Source organism: Galeopterus variegatus, unplaced genomic scaffold (genome assembly GCF_000696425.1).
Source record: "Galeopterus variegatus unplaced genomic scaffold, G_variegatus-3.0.2 Scaffold4066, whole genome shotgun sequence".
In the NCBI taxonomy this organism is placed as follows: Eukaryota; Metazoa; Chordata; class Mammalia; order Dermoptera; family Cynocephalidae; genus Galeopterus; species Galeopterus variegatus.
In genome coordinates, this window is record NW_007730177.1 from 83,303 (window position 1) to 95,377 (window position 12,075).

The window sequence follows — 12,075 nt, forward strand, 5'->3', positions numbered from 1 at the left end:
AGAGGCGCGCGGTGGTACCAACCCGGCAGTTTCCTCCTCCCCCTCCCCGCCTTCTCGTAGAGGCACCGCCCCCCGCGCCCCGCCCACCAAGTGGCCTCGCCTCCTCGACCTCCGCCCCGCCCTCCTATATTTTACTATGGGACCGCCCGCCGCCCGGCACCACCTCCTGGTTTGCATGAACACACCCACCCGGTCCGCTCCCCAGTTCGTCACCCGGCCAGAGGTGACGCCCACTCCCCACCTTAAAGCGGCAGAGCCCTCTTTCTCAACTAAAAGAACCTCCCAAAGGGCCGGCGAGCTGGGAGGTGCGGCCAGGGAGGGTTTCTTCTTTCCCGCACCCTCCTCCCCACGCACACACTCACCCGGACCTCCCGACCACCTCCCGCTGCACTGGGAGCAACCGAAGGGGACTAGAACAGGCGCGGAGGGGGGAAGGGCAGCGTGGAAATTGGCCATCTTTGACAGAAACGGATTGGGACTGAAGTAACCGGTCTTTCCCTCACTCCTCTGCTGCCCTGGTCCCGGCCTAGTTCTCAGTCTTCAAGGCCACCTCCTCACACCTCCAGGAGGCAGTTCCATCCCTGAACCTTCCGGTCCCTTCTCTTCACCCTCAGTCTTGTACTGCCTTTGCCATTGCTGGCTTTCTCCCCTCCCGAGGGAGCAGACCCCTCTCGAGTTTGCATTCTATTCTACCCTTTCCAAGCAAATTCTTGCCGAAGCCCTGCAGACGTGGTGGCTGGTGCAGGGTCTCTCCTTCCGTCTCAGGCCCAGCCCAGTCCCGCTCAGGCATCGCTACCTAGTGCCCAGAGGGAACCTTTTACCCAGATCCTCAAATCGCTTAACAACAGCAGTATCGCTCTCCTAATTTTTCGGGTAACCTCTACTGTGGAGGGCTCAAAGCCCAGGGATCCCGGCACTGTCCCCCGTGAAGTGAGAGGGTAGCCCTTTAGAATGCACTTTCTCTCGGGAGGAAAAATGACGGCGTCTTGGTTAGCGTATGTTGCTGAATCAAAGCTCGAATTTGGGCTATTTCTGTTTTATCTGTGTGGCCCTTGTTGCTGCTATGACCAATAGTTATTACACGGGTCTGCTCCTCAGCCCTCCCCAGAATACACTGTTGTTACATGTCTGTGTTTCTGTTTCGTGGAGTCTGGATGTAAAATGCTTCTGCAACAGTGTGCACTGGCCCTACAGCTTTTCTAAATCAGTTAAGTGAAAACTGGCTATGTCATAATTTACTGCGTATTCTCCCCGAAGATAGGAGGCGACAAGATGGCCAAGAGAACTAGATACATTTTCTTCTGCATACTTATTTCTGTGTCAGTTTCCCTGTCTATAAAGTAGGAAACCTTCCTTAGGGCAACCTTTTAACAAACTGTACTGGTTGTAAAAGATGGTATAGGAGAGCCTTTAATGATAAAGCTGATTCACTTCTTTAAAAACCATTTAAAACTCCTAACTGGCCACGTAAGTTTCTATATTATGTCTCCCCTGCTTAGAGCCTATGAAAAACTGTACAAGATGTTTTCTCTTTGTCTTCCGTTATGCTGAGGATATAAAATAAAGAAATAGTGGGTATCAACAATATAGATCTAAGATCAGTTGAAGGATTCCAAATAGGAAATAATTAAAATAAAATACCTTCTGTTAAGTTTTGGCCACAGAATATTTGATGTAAACATAGCTAGGAACCTGTGTAAAAGAAGGCCAGAGAAAAAAGTCAAGTATGGACATAAGAAAAGACAACCAAACCAGGAGTATGCAAGAAACATTTGGGATCCCTAATGTAAGTGGGAAGAAGGGACTCACAGGTTTTATCTATAACAGAAAACGGCTGCCAAAATAAGCTCTGGGCTGGGGTGTTCCAGACTGGATCACCTCCACTCAGCAAGCTGAAAGCCAAATTCATTATAATAACAATGCACATGTAGGGCTGGCTGGTTTGCTCAGTTGGTTAGAGCATGGTGTCATAACACCAAGGTTAAGGGTCCAGATGCCAAAAAACAAAGCAAAACAAGAAAGAAAAAAAAAAAATGTAGTAATAATACACATGTAAAAACGTCTTAAGCATTTTATTAGGTGTTAAGCCTTCACACAACTGTATGTCAAAGTTCAAAATTATTTACTGAATCAGAAGAAAAATGTAAATTAATATTAAATGTGCAACACGAATAAAAGAGCAAATAATGTTGAGAATTTAAGCATGCTAAAAATCATAAAAATCTAAAGGTTAGAGTCTCCATAGCAATCTTAGTTTGGGTACATTGCTCAGGGGATAGAAATGTGTTTTTTAAAATATTATTTATTCTATTAAATAGTTTATCTATTTTACTAGAAGTTTTGCTCTCTGAAATTGTTTACTTTGAAGCATTTCTATCTCACTCGAGAGAGAATTCTATTTTGGTGTATAAAGTTCTAATACACTGTACATACATAAACACTAATGGATAATGATGAAATCATTTTTAAAAGCATTCTATAAATAAAAGCTTCAGACTGTTGCTGCTACATAAAAAAGTCTAAGATAAGAAATCTTTTTTTTTACCCAAATGGTAATATTGTTAAAAAAAAAAAAAAGGCTTTTGACACTAAGGAGACCTGGTTTTTATTTTCTCACTGAAATTTGCTTCTCATAATGATGATAAGCACTCACTGTGTTGAAACATGGATAAATTTAGCTTCTTAGTTCTGAACTAATCACAGTGTTTGTGTTATTTAAGTTTGTCTCCAGTCTTTTCTACCTGAAAACTCCATTTTCCAGTTGAGGGAACAAGTGTTTTTATTTCCTCAGCTCCCGATAAACTTCTACCCCAATATTAGGGTTGGGAGGAAGCCCACCCTGTTCTACAGATGAGAATTCTAAGGCATAGAAGTTTAATGGTTTGCCAAGATTATGCTCATTTTTAGGGACTAGAATTTAGTCCAACACTCCACAGCACTGTTCTAACTCCCAAGGATTGTTCACTCCTAAGAATATTTATTATTGTGGGAGAGAACATGAAGTTCTACCTTAGAAATGATGAAATTAAGACTAAGAAAGGTTGAGCCCACTCGGCCAGCTGGTGTTAGGGTTATAAGAGGCCCTGACAAATTCTTGCCGTGGTCAAAGCCCTCAGCTCGTCCATGGGTTCCTGCTGCTAGTACGATTTATTACCAATTCATCTACTTCATTGTCCAAACCAAAACTGTTGAATTTCAACTCCAAAGCAATACTACCAAGAGAGTCATTAATGACTGGAAATGAAGGGTTAGAATAAATGGCATCTCTTGACTTCCATAGTACTGCTGCACCAAATCTGTAATAATATAGCCAGGAAATTATTTCTTCTTTAGGTTGCTCATGAAGGGGAAACAAATCTCCCTATCCTAGCTTTCACCAGTCCACTGAAGTCAATGGGGGAATCCCAGAGCTTCATCCCGAGCTGGAAAATTTAGGGCTAATTGTCTCTTTTGTGATGAAATCCATATTCCTACCTCCTTCCCTCCTGCAGCTTGGCCTGGGGCTGTGGGCACTCTGACTAGACAGCTTGGGTCCTGTTCTGTGTCACTACAGATCTGCTTTCCACAATCTGGGAATCAGAGGCACCCTACTTGTGAAGCCTTGATGGGATCTGTGATGTGGCACTCAGATTCCTTAAGAAGGCACCACCAATTGTCCCCCGCAATTTTCATGCTCAAACCTATATGCTTGTGCCTCCTACCCTCATCATTCTGCCTTCTAAAATTCAAGCTTTGTGACATTCAGCCTGCCATTTGCTGAGCCTGAATGATTGACATATCAATCCTGATCCTCTTCCCACTTTTCCAATTTAACTATAGTCCATTGTGGCTTAATAAGAGACAACCTAAGTGTTCCATGTGCTCTGTTTCTCTCTGAATCTCTTGATCTTCATACAGGGTCTCCACATCTGCTTTTATAGTCCCACTTTGCTTTCCCTACTCAAGTTCCACAAATATATTTTTCATTTCTTATTCTTAACTGCTTTTGCAACAATAGTTCTGGGTAAGTGTTTCTACTACTTCATTTCATTTCCTTCTCCTAGACAATTCCCTCGGAATTTTGCCCCTCAGATATACCTGTTTCACTTTTTCTGCCATTGTTACTGGACTCTTCCCACTTCATATAATCAGCCTTTTCCAAGTTTCTTTGGAATTGAAACCCAATCATTTCAGCTTTGACTTCACTTCCAGGGTTTGGATCCAGGTTGCTCTCACTAGCCACATTGCCTTCTTGGAATCCTTGACCATCCACCTTTCCAGCAATGGAAATCCCTTATGCTGAGATGTACCCACACTTCTTTGTTTCCACACCTGGGCACCAGATATTACTAGAAAAAACATAAAAGCAAGAAATGGAACCCAACTAAAAATCAGGGGATGAACTTCATTACTTATTGCTTGACAATACTTTTATGTATCCTCATTGTTGCCTGTATCCATATCTCACAGCAATTATCCCAAATTTTATCCACACTTCTCCTACATTGCAAGACCAGCCTTGTCATCTCATCCCCTCATCAGCCTCTGAAGGGCCTTGCTCAATTTTCCCCCTTCCATTGGCTTCTTACACTTTGCTTTAGTGTCTTCACTAAAATCTTTCTTATGCCAATACTCCTTTTTTCTCTTTCTTTTCATTCCCAATTTATCCAAAGGGTAACCTACCTTCTCTGCCACCACAATTTTGTTTCTTCCTCTGTAATTAACCCAACCATTCTACCAAAATGCTCTCTCCAATAGGGTCAAAGCTAATTGCCAGATCCCATCTAATGAATATCCTTTCCTCCCTGAATCTCTCTTTAGTTTTGAGTTCCAAGCTATGACAATATTCTGGTTTTGTCTTCTTTATTGATTTAAATTCTTCCTTTTGTCTAACTGTGAATGTTGTAAAGAACTTTACGAAGTCCTTGCTTCTTTGATCTCTCTCTCCAGTTTTCCTTAGGATATCTCTCTCATTCTCCTAACTTCAGCCATCACCTCTTTGCAGATGACCAACATATCTATAAGTCTAGCTCAGGCGTCTCCTGAGTTTAATCCTGCATTTCTATCTACTTAGCTTGCCCATCTTAAGAGACTTAACATGTCAAAAACAAATGTACCATCTTTCAAAATTAAGTCTCACTTTTGAATTCCCTATGTCTTTCATTTAGATCAAAACTTTTGAGGTAATCTTGATTCCACATCTCCTTCTGTCTATGTTTCTTCTTAGTCACCCGTATCCCAAGTTCCTCCTTAAATCAATTTCTTGTTTCCTGTTTGCAGGTTGGGACTGTTGCAATAGACATTTCTGCCTCCAGCCTTTCCCCTCATCAGTCAATTCTATATGCTCTTTCCAGATAGACCTTCCGAAAAAACCTATTACAGTTCATGCAGGACCTATTCGTCTCAAATTATTTAAGCCTTACTGGTTCTTCTGGGCTATACTAGGGCACCTCTACACTTAGATCTCAACAATATAGTATAACAGAAATAATAATGGCTTTAGAGTCACATGTACCTGAGTTTGAATATTGGACTATATTTTACTAGCCAAGTAATGTTTTCTTTCTCGTTCATTTCAGTAGCAGATGTTTATATCACCAATTTTAAAACATAGCCTAGATATGTAAACTTTTCATATCACCTACATTTTACTGTAGGCCCCAGTCTTCCCCCATATCCTGAGAACAGAATTTTACATCTCTTTTGTCTTACAATCATATATTCATTGCTATATTTATTGAGCATATACTAAGTACAGGGCATCTTGGGGGATACAAAAATGAATCAGACATCCAATTCTGTCTTCAAGGTATAATCAGACTTGTATGAAGGATTCATTCATTTTTTTTTTTTTAAAGAGAGATTATTAACTGCCTAGTATGTGCCAGGTATTGTCCAAAGTACTGAAGATTCAAATAAGTACACAACTTGTTCCCTGATGTTGGGTGCGGGGATCTATCTAGTTAGGAGTAATGACAAGTAAATATTTATAATCAGTTGTAATAAATTCTATGATATAGAAAAATACCAGGTGTTTGGGGCATACAGAAGAGAGGTATCTAATCCAAACAGGAGAGTCAAGGAATGCAGTAAGACCTAAGCAGAATCTTAAAGAATACGTAGGAGTCAGCCAGGCAAAGGACTTAGCAATGTGCAAAGGCTCAGCTGTGTGACAATGTATATAAATAACCACAATGCAAGATAGAAGGTAATAAATAAACGGCAGAGCAGTGGCAAAAAATAAAATGGCAATCAGAGGAGATACATTGTTGGAGGGGGAGGGGATGAGCAGAAACTGCTTCATGGAGATGGAGGCATTTGAGGCAACCTGAAGGTCAGGTTGATTCAGACATGCAGTGGGGCCAGATGGCCTCTTTGTCTTCTCAGCACTCCGTGTGGTGCCTTGCACACAACAGGGACAGTGCCTCATCTGCTGTGATGTTGATGGCGATGATATCTAGATTTTTCTCATGAAGTTTGTTCCTCTCTTTTTCCAGAATGCTTGCAATGGGAGGCTAATGATTTAACAGAGCCACTTCTGGGTGGAGGGTCTCTTGATCAGACTGCCTGCTTTTGAATCCCAGTTCTACCATTAGCGAGCAGCAGAATGCTTGCAATGGGAGGCTAATGATTTAACAGAGCCACTTCTAGGTGGAGGGTCTCTTGATCAGACTGCCTGCTTTTGAATCCCAGTTCTACCATTAGCGAGCAGTGAGACCTTAGAAAAATTACTTAACCTCTCTAGGGTTCAGTTTTCTCTTCCATAAAATGGAGTAATGATAATATTTGCCTCTCAGGGTGGTGTGGGAATAAGTGAGTGACTGCATGTAGACATGGAGGGATAGTGCCTGGCACATAGGAAGTGCCGAATAAATGTTGGTTATTATTATTACATTTGATCATCTCTGGATTGTCCAAAATGGAACTGGCCTTAGGGGAGGTTTTAGAGGAACTGGAAAGGCCATCCTCTCAATACTTCACTCATTCTCACGCCCAGTCTTACCACTGCTATCTCTCAGCTCTCCTGACATGCACCTTTAAATTCTGCCATTAGAAATTCATGCCTTTGGATTTAAGATGTCACTTCCCCAAACCCTTGGGAAGGTAATACAATAAAGGGTTAGTCCTACTTTATTTTAATAAGTTATCTGACCAGAGCTCTACCCTCCTTAACTGCTAACTACCATGAAGGAATATTGTGGGGAAGAAAGAAAAGGCTAATTCTGAAGTTTGGAGAAATTTCTCCAGAAATTCAAGCTAGAAGGAGTAATACTCAGAGGGCTTTCTGAGGGCAGTATGTCCTCTGGGATTGGAGCAAGGGGTTGAGATTGGAGAGAGTTGCCAAGAAGTGACAAGGAAAACAAAAACAAGGTCATTCTTGCCAACAAAGCCAGGCTTTAATAACTTAAACAGCACTGACCTTGATTTTGGAACTCTTCATCACCTGCCCTTTCTCCACTCTGTGCTGTGTTTTGGGATAAATAATTTTGCTCAGGATCAGTCTTAATTTGTAGTAATAGAGGACATGATTCAGGTGAACAAAGATCCCCTGTTTTTAAAATTTCATAATGACTTTTACATATTTGCGTTCTTAGTTATTGTTTATCAGTCAAGAATTAATAAGCACCTACTATGTGTCTAGTGCCAAATTAAGTAGAATGAGAGTTCATTAGAAGCTGAAGAAAGAGTCCCTCTCAGGAACCTTCCAGTCCAATTAGAACAAAAAAAATGTTTAATAACAATTAATTCCTAAATTAAATTATGGACACGACACAAACTGTAGACTTCCAGAAAAAAAATTTAAAAAGCAGTGAGTAGAGCAACAAGTAGAGTAGTGAGTGATAATTTCATGATGGATAAGAAGTTGAACTGGCCTTGAAGAATAGGATTTGGGCTGTTCCAGGAGGGGAGGAAGACCCAGAAGGGAAACCTGAGGAGCCAGTCCGGAGACTGAAAGGAGCACAGCACGTGTGTGGGCAGTGCGACAGAAACTGATAAGGGCAAAGGCAATTAGAAACAATCATAATGACAGCTGCCTGTTACTGAGTATTTAGTAGGTACATGCACCAAGCACTGTTCTAAGGGCTCTGTATTATCTTATTTAACATGCACAATAACTCCTTGACGTACAAACTGTTATTCCTGTTTACAGCTGAGAAGCCAGATACTTAGAATGGTAAGTAACTGTCCTAAGTCATGCAGCTACAGAGTAATGGAGCTGAGATCAAAACCACAGTCTGGGGTGAAAATGCTTAACCTTTCCACAGTATAGTCTCTCTTCGATGCGTGTGTTGAAATCAGTAGGGAATATAGTTAAATAAATAAGGTGGGAAATAATTACAAAGAATAAAAGTTAGAGAAAGTATGTAAGAAGGACATACTGTGAATTCTTTTTTTTTTTTTTAAAGCTGCAGTTTACTGAACACCACCTATGGAGCAGGCACCTTCCTTACAGCATCATCCTGAATGTGGCTTATAATTGTACCCATTTTACAGATGAGAAAACAAAACTGGTGAGGGTAAGTGATTGTCCAAGCCTCACAGATGTTAAATAGCACAGTCCAGATTTGAATGCTAGGCTAGTGGCAAAGCCTGTGTTCCTGCTGCCATCCTGCACTGCCTCTCTCCTTTAGCAAAGGAAAACTGTGTAAAAACAACACCTTTGCAATTTGCATGGTATTCTACAAAGCATTTTCATCTTCACAGCCATGTCTGATACTTATGATAACCATGTGGCAGACTTGGCAGAGAGCTCTATCATAATGAATAATAAGAATAGTTATAATAATCATTAAAATAACAATACTAGCCAGGACCAATTGAGTGCTCTCCATACACATGGCACTGTACTAAGGGCTTTTTATGCATTTATTGTGGACATATAACAACTCTATAAGAAAGTTTCTATTATTATCTTTACTTTGCATGTGAGGAAACTGGGGCTCAGAGAGGTTAAGTAACTTAATAAAGTAGCTGGGCTCAGATAAGTTACAGGACTAGCTCAAGGCACAGATCCCCTGATTCCACATCCATGCATGCCGTTTTCATGTTATTATTCTAACAATTACTCTGCAGCTACAGGGAGGAAGATTTGAAGAAAGAATCACAACAGGCAAGGAGAGCTGCTAGAAGACTGCAGACATTTAGGTGTGAAAGGACACAGGTCCAGGTGGAGTACTATAAAGGGGATTGAAGAAGTGACAAAGCCAGGCATGAGCTGAGGAAGGTTGTAGGAGCTCACTTTTGCAGCACACAAATATACGAGGAAAGAAAAATAGTGTAAGTTTGGTTTCTAGCCATAAAGTTGGTAGAAAGTGGGGCATCGTGGTCAGAAATGGGAGGGGTTCAAAAATGACACTGTTCCACAGCGAGATACCACTACACACCAACTAGGGATGGCTATAACAAAAAAGACACAATACCGAGTGCTGGTGAGAATGGGGAGAATTGCTGGTAGGAAGGTAAGGGTCGAGCCCCGTGGCGCACTCGGGAGAGTGCGGCGCTGGGAGCGCGGTAGCGCTCCCGCCGCGGGTTCGGATCCTATATAGGGATGGCCGGCGCTCACTGGCTGAGCGCGGTGCGGCCGGTCTCAAAAAAAGGACAAAAAAAAAAAAAAACAAAAAAAAAAAAAAAAAAAAAAAAAAAAAAAAAAAAAAGGAAGGTAAAATAGTGCAGCCACCTTAAAAACCGTTTAGCAATTTCTTAAAAAGTTAAACATGTTTATCATATGACCTAGCAACTTCACTTCTGGTTGTCTACCTAAGAGAAATGAAAACATGTCTACACAAAGACTTGTGTGCGAATGTTCATAGTAACATTATTCCTAATAGCTAAAAAGTGGAAATAATCTGTGTCCATCAACTGATGAATGGATAAATAACATGTGGTAAATCCATATGAAGGAATATGATTCAGCAATAAGGAATGGACCACTGATACACAACGACATGAATACACCTCAGAATCACTATGCTAAGTGAAAGAAGCCAGATGCAAAAGACTACATATTGTATAATTTCATTTATATGAAATGTTCAGAAAAGGTAATCCATAGAGACAGAAACCAGATTAGTGGGGGTGGGAGTGGGGACTGACTGCAAATGGGTATAAAGAGCTTTCTGGGGAAAAGAAAATGTTCTAAAACTGGATTTGGGCGATGGTTGCAAAACTCTGTAAATTTACATAAAATAACTGAATCATACACTTAAAATAGGTGAATTTTACGGTATGTAAATTATACGTCAATAGAGCTGTTTTTTAGAAAAGTGAAAATGATTTGTGAAGGAAGACAGAGAGTTAAGTTTTAGAATTATGGGTGACCACTGGATATGAAAGTGGAGATATCCTGCCAGGTGAGAGGGCAGGCTGGAGGTGCAGAGGTGAGAGCTGAAACTATAAAAATGAATGAGCTTATCAAAGGAAAAGGTACACAAGAGAAAAAGAAAATGTTAAGGGCAAAACCTTCAGTGTCATACCAGTAAGGGCGGGGATGGTGGTTTGCCTGAGGCAATAGTGATGCTCACCGTGGTAAGCAAAATGCCCTGCTAATGTTAAGTTCACTTGTAACTTCTCAGCATGCACCGACTGAGAGCAGAGGTGTGTGTCCCAAGGCATGGCGAACAGTAGAGTAAATCTGTCTGGGGGAAAATTGCCCCTAAGTGACTAAAATATACTAGGATAACTGAAAATGGACTGAATGTGTTTTCTGTATTTCGGTGCTAACAAGAGAACCGCACAAACACTTTTACCCAGATTAGAAATAACATCAGCATTTGGGAGTGTGGTGTTTCAAGAGCAATGATATTTCACTTAGTCACTAACCATCAAGATGGATATTATGCTGGACCCCCCAGGAATCAAGCTCCCTAGCCCCATATTGACTTCTGAATTTAGAAAAAGCCAGCAGAGACTCTCAGGTAAACTCTGCAGCTGCTTTCCTACCTCTGAATTTAGTGCAAACCATCCTCCTCCCGGTCCTGCCCCATTCCATGGCCCTACCCCACTCCATGGCCCTTCTCTACCACATGCTTAGAATTTCAGGGGGAGACCCTCCCAAGCTACGGGACTAGAGATCCCCTCCTTCCTCCAAGGCCTGACATCTTGGTTCCTTAGTTGATGGAGGGAGAACCTAAACAATCCTTTTTGTATCTCCTTTGTTCATATTTCTGGTGTAAATGCAGCAAATTTGGACTACTGTCCATGGTTGTAAAATAAAGGGTAAAAATAAGAATCTGGGAGCTCAAGGTAGAAGCACTGCTGCATAGAAAAGGAAGCCTGGGGTCTGCAACAACACAGGCTTCAGGACCACCCACATATGTCAGGGAGTTCAGCTTAGGCAGGGCCCCTGGGTCTTAAACGGGTCCATGATGGAGACTAGGGCTAGAACTTGGATGGAGGGAAAATACGTATCTTCACTTTCGCTAACTTTTAACTGAAATTTATCATTTCCTTCAATTATGAATATAGGCAACAGATCAAGGCAGTATGAGCAGTCTGTGACTTTTTCTCCAATAGAATCAGATATTCCAAATATCGTTTATAGTCATCACTACAACAAAATTACAGTAGTGATTAGGCCTGCCAGTAGGTTTTTAAATTAATGCTCTAATAACGAAGCACATATATTACTGTATCACACATTTAACGTTTTTAATATTTAGACCATTATATTTCATAATTATTTTTGTAATCCTATGTATTTTATTCTAAGTCTTTAAAATCATTATTCTGTCCACAGGCTTCACCAGACTGCCCACGGGAGCCCATGGCACAAAAGGGCTTAAGGACCCCTGGGCTGGAGGAACTTTTCCTAGTCCCCGACAACTTTTCCTAGTCCCCGACAACTTTTCCTAGTCCCCAACCAGCACCACCAGAAAAAACCAAACCAAACCAAAAAAAAAAAGAGCCTCCCTACAATGCCTGAACTCTCACCATTAGAGAACATTTCCTTTGGGTTTTTAGGATTCCCATTAAAATGCAAATACCCCCAAAGGAGAAGAACTTCTCCTAGTGTTATTAGTTAACCCCTTAAATGGGGTTGTTTAGCAGCTAGCTGAGCCCAACATCCTACAATTCAATTAAACAAAGGTTTATTGA

At 41.3% G+C, this 12,075-nt stretch overlaps 1 protein-coding gene across 1 annotated transcript in view; it reads right to left on the reverse strand.

The window, feature by feature from the left end:
* BCL9 (B-cell CLL/lymphoma 9) overlaps positions 1–12,075 on the reverse strand; it is an 87,347-nt gene that overhangs the window by 25,433 nt on the left and 49,839 nt on the right. The window lies entirely within an intron of this gene.